Source organism: Sorex araneus, chromosome X (genome assembly GCF_027595985.1).
Source record: "Sorex araneus isolate mSorAra2 chromosome X, mSorAra2.pri, whole genome shotgun sequence".
Classification (NCBI taxonomy): domain Eukaryota; kingdom Metazoa; phylum Chordata; class Mammalia; order Eulipotyphla; family Soricidae; genus Sorex; species Sorex araneus.
In genome coordinates this window covers 164,302,420-164,318,976 of record NC_073313.1, presented here as the reverse complement: position 1 = coordinate 164,318,976, position 16,557 = coordinate 164,302,420, and the positions used below count along the sequence as shown (strand labels likewise).

At 47.6% G+C, this 16,557-nt stretch overlaps 1 protein-coding gene and 1 non-coding gene across 2 annotated transcripts in view; both read left to right on the top strand.

Annotated features, from left to right (window-relative positions):
- The window catches only part of ASTN1 (astrotactin 1), a 197,792-nt gene that overhangs the window by 7,349 nt on the left and 173,886 nt on the right, over positions 1 to 16,557 (top strand). The window lies entirely within an intron of this gene.
- Positions 9,169 to 9,275, top strand: LOC129400372 (U6 spliceosomal RNA). The gene has a single exon (XR_008627615.1). It is a non-coding gene; the product is annotated as a U6 spliceosomal RNA (small nuclear RNA).

Here is a 16,557-nt window from a genome sequence, read left to right as displayed (position 1 = left end):
AGGGCTCTGGGCAGAGGTGATTATAGAGGAGCTCGGAGTTGGGAGCTGTTAGGGGGGCGTGGGGGACCACGAGGGCCTGGCGGGGTCTGGCAGGGATTTTGCTGACCGTCTCTCTCCTGAAAGTTCAGCTTCGCTTCCCCCGTCAAGAGTCAAGAACGTTTGAAATTATGTGTCCCCAGAACACTCTTCCCCGCCGCTCTTCCTTCTTCCTTCTGCTTGCTTGTTTGTTTGTTTGGTTTTTGGGTCCCACCCAGTGATGCTCAGGGCTGACTCCCGGCTCTGCACTCAGGAATCACTCATGGCGGTGCTCGGGGGACAGTATGGGATGCCGGGGATCGAACCCGGGTTGGCCACAGGCAAGGCAAACGCCCTCCCCGCTGTGCTATCGCTCCAGCCCCGGACTCTGTCTTTAGTTAACTCTTTCACATGTGCTTCATTTAGTTCCAAACGGGACCGTGGAAATGTAGAGCTGGGAGCAGTGTATTTTTTTTTTTTTTGCTTTTTGGGTCACACCCGGCAATGCTCAGGGCTGACTCCCGGCTCTGCACTCAGGAATCACTCCTGGCGGTGCTCAGGGGACCCTATGGGATGCTGGGATTTGAACTCAGGTCAGCTGCGTGCAAGGCAAACGCCCTCCCCGCTGTACTATGGCTCCAGCCCACCGTTCTTTCTTCTGGCTCAGTCTGATTTCCCACACTTGCGTGCGTTGTCAGACTTGGAGCGATTGATAGCACACCAGGTAGGGCGTTTGCCTAACACGCGGCCGACCCGGATTCGATTCCTCGATCCCTCTCGGAGAGCCCGGCAAGCTACCGAGAATATCCCGCCCGCACGGCAGAGCCTGGCAAGCTCCCCGTGGCGTGTTCGATATGCCAAACACAGTTACAACAAGTGTCACCATGGAGATGTTACTGGTGCCCGCTTGAGCAAATCCGTGAACAACGGGACAACAGTGCTACAGTGTGGATTGTTAGTGAGTGTGAAAACTTGGGCTTTAAATTAAGCCTCCTCAGTTCCATTATCTCCCCCATGAATGTAAGCCTTTGCAAGGCTGAACAAGGTCCCCTGGATAATTTGAAATGTGTTTTGAGAGGACTGGAGCAATAGCACAGCGGGGAGGGCGTTTGCCTTGCACGTGGCCATCCTGGGTTCGATTCCCAACATCCCATATGGTCGCTGAGCACCGCCAGGAGTAATTCCTGAGTAGAACCAGGAGTAACCCCTGTGCATCGGCAGGTCTGACCCAAAAAGCAAAAAAAAAATAAATAAAATAAAAAAGAAATGTGTTTTGAGGCGTGGGATACACTTTTGGGAAAAGGATTTCTGGGCTTTGATTAATTGGTCACATCTGGTGGTGCTCAGGGCTTACTCTAGCTCTATGCTCTGGCGTCATTCCAGGTGGTGTTTGGGGACCCTATTTGGTGCCACAGATCGAGCTGGTGTCATTGGGATTCAAGACAAGTGCCTTACCCACTGTACTATCTCTTTGACCCCTAGGGGAAACTTTGTTGTTTGTGGTTTTGGTCTGATGGTTCACACTCAGAGATGCTCAGGGCTTACTCCTGGCTCAGCACTCAGGGGTCAGTCCTGGCAGAGCTCAGGAGACCCTACAGGTTGCCAGGGATTGAACCTGGGTACATGGATGCACAGATGGATGCATGCATCTATACATGGATGGATGGATGCATGCATGCATGGGTGGATGAATAAATGGATGTGTGGATGGGTGGGTGGATGCAGGCATGGGTGTATGGATGCATTTGTGCATGAATGGATGGACTCACGGATCCTATGGGATGCGAGGGATTGGACCTACATATGAAGCAAGTGCCTTATCCATTGTACTACCTCTCTGGCCCTGGAATATATATATATTACGTATATATACATATATATATATATAGTTTTTGCTTTTTGGGTCACACCTGGCGGTACACAGGGGTTGTTACTCCTGGTTCTGCACTCAGGAATTACTCCTGGCGGTGCTCAGGATGTAAGCTATGGGATGCTGGGAATCGAACCCGGGTTGGCCATGTGCAAGGCAAACGTCCTCCCCGCTGTGGATATATAAACCAATATATATATTGGTTTTTGGGTCCCACCTGGCAATTCACAGGGGTTATTCTTGGCTCTGCACTCAGGAATCACTCCTGGTGGTGCTCGGGAGACCCTGTGGGATGCTGGGAATCGAACCCGGGCAGGCTGCGTGCAAGGCCAACGCCCTCCCCACTGTGCTATCGCTCTGGCTCCCGTGGTTCTCATTTGTGATGCGCCCAACGGTCGATTTCTGAACTGCTCACCAAGTGGCCGTGTGACCTCCTGGCCGGAATCGAGTCCGTCCTGGCCCTGCTGCTTTGAACCTATCTTTGGGAGGGGGGGTCCGGTCTTGGCTGGAGCCTCGAACAATCCTGAGTGCCGTGTCGATGCTCATGAAACGCTTCTGAATTGGGTTTCTGGGTTCTCATCTCACCCCAATGGGCTGTGTCTTTTCACAGGAGTGAGGCCATTTCTTTTTTCTTTTTTTGGGGTGGGGTATCACCCCTGGTGATGCACAGGTGTTCCTCCTGGCTCTGCACTCAGGAATCACTCCTGGTAGTGTGCGGGGGATCCTATGGGATGCTGAGAATCGAACCTGGGTCGTCCGCGTGCCAGGCCAAAGCCCTCCCCACTGTGCTATCGCTCCAGCCCCATGAGTGCGTTTCGGAGCTTTCCAGAAAAAGCATTAGTTTGGCTGGCTGAGAACCCACTACTTTCTCATTGTCCACCCTGCCCCGATTCTGTTCAAAGCACCCCCAAACATGAGATTTCCTGCCTTGCACACCAGCCGACCCGGGTTCGATCCCTGACATCCCGTACGGTGCTCCAAGCCCCATCAGAAGAATTTCCTGATGGGGTTGGAGCAATAGCACTGCGGGGAGGGTGTTTGCCTTGCGGCTGACCCAGGTTCGATTCCCAGCATCCCATAGGGTCCCCCCGAGCACCAGGAGTGATTCCTGAGTGCAGAGCCAGGAGTCAGCCCTGAGCATTGCCGGGTGGGACCCAAAAACCAAAAAAAAAAAAAAAAGAAAAAGGATTTCCTGAGTGCAGAATCAGGCATAAGACCTCAGCATGGCTGGGCGTGACCAAACAGCCCCACACCTGCCCACCAAAGGGGGATACTGGGCAGGAAGGAAATCAGGCTTCGGGCATGCCATTTTCTTCCTGGCCTCTCCCATGGCCGTTTCTCTGACACCCCGAATCAGGCCACTCCTGAACGCCAGTTCTGTTTGGGTCTGATTAATGGAGCTTTCGAAGGAAGCTCAACTCCCCGAAAACAAACTCACAAAACAGCCTCTAAATCTGGCCAGGCAGAGCCTGTCTGGACACATTAGCATGACAAAACCACCGCTGGGGACAAGGCCATTTGTCCAGCCCCATTGAAGTGGGAACCTTTCCTTGGCCTCAGCAACTGGACCCGACGTTCTAAATATATCTCCACCCACCATCTTTTTTTTTATTTCTCCCTGTTCTCTCTCTCCTCCCTCCCTGTTCTCCTCCCTCCCCCCCTCCACCCTTTGCAGAAATAACGGGTGAAGGATTGGCCATAATTAATGCTCTCTCAAGAGCTGATTGTCATTAAGCATCAATGAGTTTCAGCCAGGAGCCACCTCTCTTCCCCACAGTAATTATAATTGAGCCTTTTCTGCCTTGGGTGATACTAGGTTGCTGGAGATAAAGGAAGCATCAGCATCAGGGCTGGAGAGATTTTTCTAGTGCTCAGAATTCCTTCAACCCCCATCTGCTGGTTTAGAGGTTGACTTTGAGCTCCAACCCAGTTTAGCTTAGAGTCTCTTGCCTGCACGCCTGGCTGTCTTCCCTGGGGCCCCTTGGAGGGGATGGGCTCCAGCTTCCCTCCCCACCCCAAGCAGAGCTCCTGGCGGCCGAAGACCACCGGAACCTAGCCACAGCCATGCTTGAGGCCCCTCTCCACACATTCGGACGGGCCTCACACATGAAGGTACCGGCAGAGGAACCCCAGGTGTGTGTAATCCCATCAACGGCCAACATCCAGAGATTTAAAACCAAGCTCCCAGAACAGTGCGGCCGCTTTGCGGCCACGAGATATCTTGTAGCCTACTTCTCCCTCTGGCAAGCTTCTGAGAGTTTCCTGCCCACATGGGACAGCCTTGCAAGCTTCCCATGGTGTATTCATATGCCAAAGCCAGTAACAAGCTGGACCTCATTCCCCTGACCCTGAAAGAGCCTCCAGTGTGACATCTTTGGGAGGGCTGAGTCGAGAGAGACTTCTAAGATCTCAGGGAAAAGACGAATGGGGAGGTTACTGAGCCCGCTCGAGAAATCGACGATTAACGGGGACTTCGTGATTCGTGATTTTTTTTTTGGTGGGGGGGTGGGGGCATATCCTGCAGTGCCTACATGGAAGAGTGGCCCCTGGACAGGGAGCTGGTTCGGTGGATGGAGAAGTGAGAATTGAGCCTCTTTCAGCCTTTGCTTGGGGGGGTGGGCATAGCTGACAGTGCTCAGGGTGGACTCCTGCCCCAGTGCTCATGCAGGGGACCCTATGGGATGCCATGATCCAAGCTGGTGGGCTACATACAAGGCACACACCCAATCTGCTGTCTCTTGCTCCAGCCTATATGCCCACACTCTTTTTTTTTTTAATTTTATTGAATCACTGTGAGATAGTTACAAGCTTTCATGTTTGAGTTACAATCACAGAATGATCAAACACCCATCCCTCCACCAGGGCACATTCCCCACCACCAATATCCCGGGTATACCCCCCCCCTTTCCCACCCTCCCCCTGCCTCCATGGCAGACAATATTCCCCATACTCTCTCTCTCCTTTTGGGCGTTATGGCTTGCAACACAGACACTGAGAGGCCGTCACGTCTGGTCCTTTATCTACTTTCAACACAAACAGCTGGAGTTAAATTTTCACCCACCTCTCCCCCCCCCCAATCCATGTTAGGGTACGCTAGGGCGTCCTGTTGGGATTAGGGCGTCCTGGATGTATTTACTGTCTGTGTTTGCACACTTCTGTCTCCTGGGATACCGAGAACTTGCTCTCCTCACAATCCCTTCCAGAAGCTCGGTTCCCCCCATCCTTCCAGGAAAACGAACGGTTCAGTAATGGCCTTCCAAGAATTTTGAGATGGACCACACCCTTTGCCCGAGCACTTAAGTACTCTTCCGGGAATCCCGCCAGGGAAAGGACTCAGAAACACACAAACACGTTTCCTACATGTAGGTCATGGACGGTCGCGTTCTGTCTAAAAGAAAAAAAAAATTTAAAAATCCCCAACCTCAAAAACCCAAACCTAATTGGCCAGTGTCAGTTGGGTTCACAAGCCCTGGATGCTACGACATCATCATTCAATGGCTGTTTCTCTGCAAGGGGCCGAGAATGTCATCGGAAACACTTTCCACCTATGCATGACCTTCAAGGAATTTTCCAAAAAAACGAATATTTTCTGGTTTGGAGGATAAATGCATTAGTAATTCCAGCCCAAAGCCACTACTTGCAGACTGGATTGATAGTATAGTGGGTCTGGGGTTTGCCTTGTATGCAGCGGACCCGGGTTCGATCCCCGGCATCCCATCAGGTCCCCTGAGCACCGCCCAGGAGTAATTCCTGAGTGCAGAGTCAGCCCTGAGCATCACCGGATGTGACTCCCCATGCCCTCCCGAAAAAAAATAGATTTTTGATGGAGGTTCTTACAAGATCCACTGTATTCGTTTGCTGTGTCTGCTATACCGAATCAGCACCAACACAGTGACTAAAAATAAATTAAAGCCAATATTTGCTATTACATTCAACAGTATGTCCAGTAGTAAAAGCCGGGGTTAAAAACAAGTTCTTAGGGGCCAGAAAGATAAGATAGTGGGTTGGTCATCTGCCACCCCATAAGATTCCCCAGGCCCTGACAGGAGTGATCCCCAAGTGCACTGCACTTCACTGCACTGTCGTCCCGTTGTTCATCAATTTGCTCAAGCGGGCACCAGTACGTCTCCGTGGTGAGACTTGTTGTGACTGTTTTTGCCATATCGAATACGCCACGGGGAGCTTGCCAGGCTCTGCCGTGCGGGTGGGAGTGCTGAGACAGGAATAAATCCTGAGCACCGGTGGGCCCCCTCTCATAATTTTATTTTTTTGGCCTTTTTTGGGTCACACCCGGTGATGCTCAGAGGTTACTCCTGGCTCTGCACTCAGGAATCACCCCTGGCGGTGCTGGGGGACCCTATGGGATGCTGGGAATCGAACCCGGGTTGACCGCGTGCAAGGCCAACGCCCTCCCCACTGTGCTATCGCTCTGGCCCTCGTGTCTTGTTTTTAAAGGGGTGGCAGCAGATAGAGGCAGATGGGGACCTTCAGTTCCTTCCGCTGGGGTGGATAATGGGATTCTTCTCTAGGTGAAGGAGGTGCCCAGGTGCCTTCCAGGTATCAATTACTAACGTGTACTTGGTACCCTATGCCGAGATGAATCAGATGCAAACGGTGTTACCCAGAGAGATGGTGGCACTCTGCCTGTCTCATTCTCATTCAAGGGGCTTTACTGATGGTGGCTGAGGTCCCCAGCCCCACCCTGCACCGCCACTCTTGGCTGGAAGTAGCTTCACTGTATTTTTTTTTTCTCTTTGGGTCCCACCCGGCGATGCTCAGGGTTCCTCCTGGCTCTGCACTTAGGAATCACTCCTGGCGGTGCTCGGGGGACCCTATGGGATGCCGGGGATTGAACCCGGGTCGGCCGCGTGCAAGGCCAACGCCCTACCCACTGTGCTATCGCTCCGGCCCCTAGCTTCACTGTATTTTTCCAGGAAGAATAGCCCTCTCGTTTATTACCTGTGATGTTTTCATCTCTGGTCTCACTGGACTGTCGTCCCGTCTCCAGCCCAAAGCGAGGCCCGTGTGGTGCCATCTTTTCTTGGAGTTCACTGACTTTGGACAATCCAAAGCGAATTAATTCCTTCTCTGATCTTCCATCATTTTTTCTTTTTTTTTTTTTGGTGGGTTTATTTGTTTTGGCTACACCTCGAAGTGCTCAGGGTGACTCCTGACTCTGTACTCAGAATCACTCCTGGCTGTGCTCAGGGAACCTCTGGCATGGCGGGGATCTAACCCCAGTTGGTAGTGTGCAGGACAAGAGCCCTAACCACTGTATTCTCTCTTTGGCCCCTATTATTTATTTTGTTTATTTGTTTTTTTGGTCACACCCGGCGATGCTCAGGGGTTACTCCTGGCTCTGCACTCTGAAATTACTCCTGGCAGTGCTTGGGGGACCCTATGGGATGCTGGGAATCGAACCCGGGTCAGCCACATGCAAGGCCAACGCCCTCCCCGCTGTGCTATCACTCCAGCCCCTGGCCCCTATTGGTTTTTAGCTGTTTGTCTTCATCCTCTCCCAGGCTGATAGGAAATTCCAACCCTTCAACCACATTCCAGAGATAAGTGATGACTGCATCCTAATGCTTATAGCTAAGTCCCAGAGATTCAGCTGACATGAGACACTGACTCCCCCATTCTCTACTTAACCTGTAATCCGTTCTCCAAAATTGAACAAACTCCTCCCCTTCCCCTTCCCCCATCTTTTAGATTCTACTTTATGTTTTGCTTTTGGCTCACACCCGACTGTGCCCAGGACTTACTCCTGGCTCTGCACTCAGGAATCACTCCTGGTGGTGCTCTGGAGACCCTATGGGATGCCGGGGATCAAACCTAGGTTGGCTGCGTGCAAGGCAAATGCACTGTGATACCCACTGTAGTATCACTCCGCCCCCATGCTGGACTTTAAAAAATAGATGTATATTTTTAAGTTGTTTGTGATGATTTATTACATTCAATATTCAATATTCCAACCCCAACCCCACCTCCATTATGCCTTTGCACCACCATTATTATTTCCAATTTTCCCAAACCACACGGCCAAGCCTGCCCCAATAGCAAACCCTAAATAATTTATTTTATATTGTTTGTTATGAATAGCACTGTAGCACTGTCATCCCATTGTTCATCGATTTGCTCGAGTGGGCATCAGTCACGTCTCCATTGTGAGACTCATTGTGACTGTGTTTGGCATCTCGAAGACGCCACGGGGAGCTTGCCAGGCTCTGCCGTGCGGGCGGGATCCTCTCAGTAGCTTGCTGGGCTCTCCGAGAGGGACGGAGGAATCAAACCCGGGTCGGCCGCATGCAAGGCAAACGCTCTACCCGCTGTGCTATTGCGCTAGTTTGATTTTTTTATGAATAATTCGCTAAAAATGATCGAAAATGCTTTTCTTACAAGAACGCGTACGAAGATTATTGTATCTCACCCTGGAACCCGTAGAATCTTATTGAAGAGATTACCAATATGTTGTTGCAGTTATAATTTGTGTGTTAATATTTTCTTAATCAAGATTGGTTGCCTATCCTTAACACGCCATGTAGTTTGAGATGTCACTCCGGGAATTCTAACCATTTTGAATGGGATGATACAACCGGAGTTAAGATTTTAACTGGATGGTGACTTTGGGGTCCAGAAGCATCTCTGCAGCTTATTAATCTCTTTCGAGATGATTTATTATTTATGAGTCTCCAAATCATTGCCTGGTTAATGAGTTTAATGATTTACGGCCAGTTTGAGGGTGAAAGTTTTAAACAAAACACGTCCAAATGCTTTGTCTTTCAGAATCGTTTCTTCGTTTGGGGGCCACATGTGGTGATGCTCAGGGCTGACTGCTGGCTCTGCACTCAGGAATCACTGCTGGCGGTGCTCGGGGGACCTTATGGGATGCTGGGGATCGAACCAGGTCGGCCTCGTGCAAGGCAAACGCCCTCCCTGCTGTGCTATCACTCCAGCCCCAGTTCTTCAGAGTTTTGATTAAATTTAGCACATATGATTTATTTTTATTATTATTATTATTATTATTTTGCTTTTTGGGTCACACCCGGCGATGCATAGGGGTTACTCCTGGCTCTTCACTCAGGAATTACCCCTGACGGTGCTCAGGGGACCCTATGGGATGCTAGGATTTGAACCCGGGTCGGCCGCGTGCAAGGCAAACGCCCTCCCCGCTGTGCTATCGCTCCAGCCCACACATATGATTTTTTTAGATTGTAGCCTTTGGATTTCCCATCGAAAGGCGAGTCCTAGGCATCGCGTATCTCATGCATAATAAGAAAATTGGGGTGCTCGCTTCGGCAGCACATATACTAAAATTGGAACGATACAGAGAAGATTAGCATGGCCCCTGCGCAAGGATGACACGCAAATTCGTGAAGCGTTCCATATTTTTTATTTCCTACCTTAGCACATTAGGTATAGTCTTCTTGCTTTGAAAATCGCTTTAACACATCTCATACACTTATGCGAACTAGCCTATCAGCTCTAAGTTTAGAAAAATTATCAGTGAATAAGAGAAGCTTAGCAAAGCTTTTGTAAAGACAACTTAGCCTTAAGTCTTCATTAAAGCCCCAACATCAATCAGAAAGAAAAGGCTGAGTGTAAGGAAGACTTCTAGAATAGGAATAAAGCTGCCATCAGCAATAGCACAAACAGAGAGCCCCTCCTTCTCTCAGCAAGAGGTAGTAGGAATAAACACCTACAAAGTTCCAATCCTATACTTCCATAACAATATGAAGAAGCAGCGAAAATCCCCTCCAGGAAGAGAGGGAGAAGAAAAGATACTTGAAACCTCTAAAGAGGCTCCCAACATCTACGACCTCTCAGATAAACAATTCAGAGAGGAAATCTGGAGGAGAGTCGACCTACTCCAAGCAACCATGGAACAGACGTCCAATAAATTAAGGGAGGAGATGAATGAATCACTGGAACGATCTACCAAAAAAATGCAGGAAGAAATGAGAGCAGAAATTTCAAACCTACGAACGGAAGTCACACAAATAAAGGAATAGGTAGATGAATTAAAAATCTCATTAGATGCCCTCAACAGTAGAATGACTACAGCCGAAGACAGAATCAGCGACCTTGAGGATGAGCTGCAGAAAGCTTACAGACAACAACAAATAATGGCGAAAGACCTCAAAATGGCTATAGAGCGAATCAGAGCCCTGGGGGATGACTTCAAGAGAAACAACATAAGAATCATTGGAGTACCAGAAGCACAGGGAAGTAACCCCAATGAAAAAAACATAGTCAAAGACATCATTACTAAGAAATTCCCAGAGCTGGAGAAGGCAGGCGTCCAGATACAAGAAGTCCGAAGAGTGCCAGCAGAAAGAGACCCAAATAAAAAGACTCCAAGGCATATCATAGTCAGAATGGCGGATGCTGTAGATAGAGACACAATTCTATAAGCAGCAAGGTCAAAGAGGGAAATCACATACAAAGGAGCACCCCTCAGATTTACAGCAGACCTGTCAGAGGAAACTCTCCGAGCCCGAAGACAATGGTGGGACATAGTGAAAAAACTCAACGAAATGAATGCCTCACCAAGAATACTTTATCCGGCTAAACTCTCACTCAAACTTGAAGGAACCATACACTATTTCTCAGATAAACAACAGCTCAGGAACTTCATAGACTCAAAACCAAACTTAAAAGAAGGTCTAAAGGGGCTACTGTAAGCTAAGGAGGAACCCCATAAGAACAACTAACCCCACAGAAAGATGACACAAAACCCCATCACAATAATCTCTCTCAATGTCAATGGCCTAAATGCACCTATCAAGAGACACAGAGTGGCAAAATGGATCCGGAAATTAAACCCAACATTCTGCTGTTTACAAGAAACACACCTGAACAAACAGAGTAAACACAGACTCAAAGTCAAAGGATGGAAAACAATCCTGCAAGCAAACAACTCCCTTAAAAAAGCTGGAGTGGCCATCCTAGTATCCGACAATATAGATTTCAGGTTGAAAAAGATTAGAAGGGACAGTGAAGGCCACTTTCTATTCATCAAGGGATATGTACAACAGGAGGAAATCACACTCTTAAACATATGCGCACCAATGAACGACCGGCTAAATACTTAAAACAACTCCTTACAGACCTCAAAGAGGACATCACTAACAGCACAATAGTAGTTGGAGAGTTCAATATCCCCCTATCACCTCTGGATAGATCAACAAGAACAAAACTCAGCAAGGAAACACTGACTCTGAAAGAAGAAATGGAAGAGAGAGGCCTAATAGACCTATACAGGCTTTACACCCCCAAAAGAAAGAATACACATTCTTTTCCAGTGCACACGGAACATTTTCCAAAATAGACCATGTACTGGGCCCCAGAACATACCTCAATAGAATCAGAAAAATAGAAATTGTATCAACCATCTTTTCAGACCACGAAGCGCTGAAGATAGAAGCCAACCACACACCGACACGGAGAACCAAATCAAACACCTGGAAACTAAACAACTCAATGCTGAACAATGAGTGGGTCAGAAAGGAAATCAAAGAAGAAATCAAGAAATACTTAGAAACAAATGAAAATGAGGACACGAGTTATCAAAACCTATGGGACGCAGCTTAAAGCCGTGTTAAGGGGAAAATTTATAGCTCTCCAAGCATTCCTCAGGAGGGAAGAAAGGGCCCACATAGAGAATTTGACTTCACAGCTCAAGACCTTAGAAAGGACCAGAAAAAGGAACCCAAACCAGACCGAAGGAAAGAAATAATAAAAATTAGAGCCGAAATTAATGACATCGAACCAAAAAGACAATCCGAAAGATCAATGAAACAAAGAGCTGGTTCTTCGAGAAAATAAATAAGATTGATAAACTGCTAGCAAGACTCACAAAGAAAGAGAGAGAGAGAACCCTAATAAATCGAATCAGAAATGAAAAGGGGGACATCATAACAGAAACCAGTGAGATTCAAAAGATCATTAGAGACTACTTCGAAGGTCTATACGTCACAAAACAAGAGAACCTAAAAGAAATGGATGAATTCCTTGACTCCTACAATCTCCCAAGTCTGAACAAAGAAGACTTGGAATACTTGAATAGACCCATTAATGTTAAGGAAATTGAAACTGTAATAAAAAATCTCCCCAAAAGCAAAAGCCCAGGCCCAGATGGATTCACTGGTGAATTCTTTCAAACATTCCAAGAAGACCTGTTGCCAATTTTCCTCAAGCTTTTCCAGGAAATTAAAAAAACAGGAACTCTCCCAAACAGTTTCTATGAAGCACACATCGCCCTAATACCAAAAGCAAACAAAGACACCACTAAGAAAGAAAATTATAGACCAATATCCCTGATGAACACTGATGCGAAGATCCTCAACAAAATACTAGCAAATAGGATCCAACAACTCATCAAGAAGATCATACACCATGACCAAGTGGATTCATCCTGGGGATGCAGGGATGGTTTAACATCCAGAAATCAATCAACATAATCCATCATATCAACAAAAGTAAAGATAAAAACCATATGATCATATCAATAGATGCAGAGAAAGCATTCGACAAGATTCAACATCCATTCATGATGAAAACTCTCACCAAAATGGGTTTTGGAGGAACTTACCTCAAGATAGTCGAAGCCATCTACCACAAGCCTACGGCAAGCATTATTCACAATGGAGAAAAACTAAGGGCCTTTCCTCTAAGATCAGGCACAAGACAAGGATGCCCACTCTCACCACTCCTCTTCAATATAGTACTGGAAGTACTTGCGATAGCTGTTAGACAAGAAAAAGAGATCAAGGGCCATCCAGATAGGAAAGGAAGAAATCAAACTCTCACTATTTGCAGATGATATGATACTATATCTAGAGGAGCCCAAAGCCTCTACTAAGAAACTCTTAGAAACAATAGACTTATACAGTAAAGTTGCAGGCTACAAAATCAATACGCAAAAATCCATGGCTTTCCTATATACAAACAATGAGGCAGAGGAAAGGGACACGAAAAAAGCAATCCCATTCACAATCGTGCCCCAGAAAATCAAGTACCTCGGAATTAGCTTAACCAAGGATGTAAAAGACCTCTACAAAGAAAACTATAAAACGCTACTCCATGAAATAAAAGAAGACATGAGAAAATGGAAACATATACCTTGCTCATGGATAGGGAGAATCAATATTGTCAAAATGACAATACTCCCCAAAGCATTATACAGATTCAACGCGATCCCCTATAAGTATACCCATGACATTCTTCAAAGAAATGGATCAAGCAATCCTAAAATTCATATGGAACAACAAACGCCCACGGATAGCTAAAACAATTCTTGGAAAAAGATGATGGGAGGCATCACCCTCCCCAACCTCAAACTCTACTACAAAGCAGTAACAATTAAAACAGCATGGTACTGGAACAAAGGCAGAGCCGTAGACCAATGGAACAGGGTGGAATATCCCTACACACAGCCCCAAATGTATGATCATCTAATCTTTGATAAGGGAGCAAGAGATGTGAAGTGGAGCAAGGAAAGGTCTCTTCAACAAATGGTGCTGAACAACTGGACAACCACATGCAAAAAAAATGGGCTTAGACCTTGACCTGACACCATGCACAAAAGTCAGATCAAAATGGATTAAAGACCTCAACATTCGACCACAAACCATAAGGTACATTGAAGACAAGGTCGGCAAAACCCTCCACGATATTGAAGATAAAGGTATCTTCAAAGGTGACACGGAACTAAGCAATCTAGTAAAAACAGAGATCAACAAATGGGACTACATTAAACTAAAAAGCTTCTGCACTGCAAAAGATACAGTGACCAGAATCCAAAGACTATCCACAGAATGGGAAAGGATATTTACACAATACCCATCAGATAAGGGTTGATATCAATGGTATATAAAGCATTGGTTGAACTCTACAAGAAGAAAACATCCAACCCCATCAAAAAATGGGGCAAAGAAATGAACAGAAACTTTACCAAGGAAGAAATACGAATGGCCAAAAGGCACATGAAAAAGTGCTCTACATCACTAATCATCAGAGAGATGCAGATCAAAACAACCACGAGATACCACCTCACACCACAGAGACTAGCACACATCCAAAAGAACAAAAGCAACCGCTGTTGGAGAGGATGTGGGAGAAAGGGACCCTTCTACACTGCTGGTGGAATGCCGACTGGTTCAGCCCTTCTGGAAAACATATGGACGACTCTCAAAAAATTAGAGGTGAGCTCCCATTTGACCCAGCAATACCACTGCTGGGAATATATCCCAGAGAGGCAAAAAAGTATAATCGAAACAACATCTGCACATGTATGTTCATCGCAGCACTATTTACAATAGCCAGAATCTGGAAAAAACCCGAATGCCCTAGAACGGATGAACTGGTTGAGGAAACTTTGGTACATCTATACAATGGAATACTATGCAGCTGTCAGAAAAAGGAGGTCATGAATTTTGTATTTAAGTGGATGGGCATGAAAAGTTTCATGCTGAGTGAATGAGTCAGAAAGAGAGAGACAGACATAGAAAGATTGCACTCATCTAGGGTATATAGAATAACAGGTGGGAGACTAACACCCAAGAATTGTAGAAATAAGTACTAGGAGGTTGACTCCATGGCCTGGAGGCTGGCCTCACATTCTGGGGAAAGGGCAACTCAGAGAAGGGATCACCAACTATAATGTAGTCGAAGGCCATGTGGGGGAAGGGAGTTGCGGGCTGAATGAGGGCTGGAGAATGAGCACAGTGGCCACTCAGCACTTTTGTTGCAAACCACAACAGCTAATTAGAGAGAGAGAACAGAGGGGAATGCCCTGCACAGTGGCAGGGCGGGGTGGGGGGATATGGGATCAGGGAGGGTGGGAGGGATGCTGGGTTTACTGGTGGTGGAGAATGGGCACTGTGAAGGATGGGTTCCCGAACTTTGTATGAGGGAAGCATAAGCACAAAGTGTATAAATCTGTAAATGTGCCCTCATGGTGATTCCCGAATCAAAAATAAATTAATTAATTAATTAAAAAAAAAGAAAATTGGGGTGTTAAAATTAGTTTGCAGAGGTAAGGCTTTTTACAATGAAGAGAAATTGTCTCTCAGTTCCTGTTCAGTATTTCCTAGTCAGGTACTTTGGGAATGTGTTCTGATTAGAGAGATACAGAGCTAAGCCTTGAACAGACCCTAACCCCGCTTAACCTTAGCACTACATTGTTATTATTATTATTATTATTATTATTATTATTATTATTATTGGGCTGCAGCGATAGCACAGTGGTGGGCGTTCGCCTTTCACGCGGCCGACCCGAGTTCGATTCCTCCACCCCTCTCGGAGAGCCCGGCAAGCTACCGAGAGGATCCTGCCCGCACAGCAGAGCCTGGCAAGCTCCCCGTGCGTATTCGAGATGCCAAACACAGTCACAACAAGTCTCACCATAGAGATATGACTGGTGCCCACTCGAGCAAATCTATGAACAACAGGATGACAGTGCTACAGTGCTGTTATTATTATTTTGTTGTTTTTGTTGTTTTTTGTGATCATACATGGCGATGCTCAGGGCTGATTCCTGGCTCTGCACTCAGGAATCACTCCTGACAGTGCTCAGGGGACCCCTATGGATGCCGGGGACTGAACCCCGCTTGGCTGCATGTAAGGCCAACGCTCTCCCCGCTGTCCTGTCACTCCGACAGCCGGCACTGTATTATTGCCCTCTGAGCACAGAACTAGGAGTATGCCCCGAGCAAACAGGTGTCGCACTAACTCCTCCCACCCCCCAACAGAAATTCTTTCTTTCATTCATTGTCATTCTTCTCAGGGCGAGAAACCATATGCCTCCATATCACTGTTTCCCTATCATCCCATTGCTCATCGATTTGCTCGAGCGGGCGCCAGTCACGTCCCCATGGTGAGACTTGTCGTGACTGTGTTTGGCATCTCGAAGACCCCACGGGGAGCTTGCCAGGCTGTGCCGTGCGGGCGGGATCCTCTCGGTAGCTGGCCGGGCTCTCCGAGAGGGACGGAGGAATCGAACCCCGGTCAGCCGCGTGCAAGGGGAACGCCCTCCCCGCTGTGCTCTCGCTCAGGCCCCCGTCGTACGCTGTGATAAAACAGCAACCCCTCGCTGTCTCAGGCTGTCATTAAGGTGAAGGCCCCCGAACATTTTCTGCTGCTCAGTTACATGGTCAACATCGTCATTATTATTTTTAATGGACTGTATTTTATCAGAAGCTAATGATTGCCCTGCCAGCTGCTGTTTGGAAGGAAATCTCAGTTCTCTGGAATAAAAAAAAATAGAGAAATCCTTTTCCGGTGGGTGAGATGAAAAATTGCATCCCTGCAAGCGTTTGTGTTTTGAATCATTGGAGATTGGGATTTGGGTTGACCTGACAATGGGCTGGAGTCCGTCACCCGAATGGGACACCGACCGTCCCATAGTTTGAAGGGGGCTTTAGGGTTCACCAGGTGTGTTAGCTGAGCCCCCCGCCCCCCCCCCCCCCGGGAGAGAGAGAAGGGCCTGTCAATGTGGGAAGTGGGGCAAGGTGCTGGCTGACAGCATCCTGGGATGGATAGCAGGCTGAGGCAATCCTGACGGGCTTTCTGGAGGCATTACCATGGGGCACAGGGGCTCAATCCTGGGTGTCTGGGGTGAGAGAGTGGAGGGAAGGCAGGGGAAGCTCGTGACTGGCTGGTGGGTGTGGATT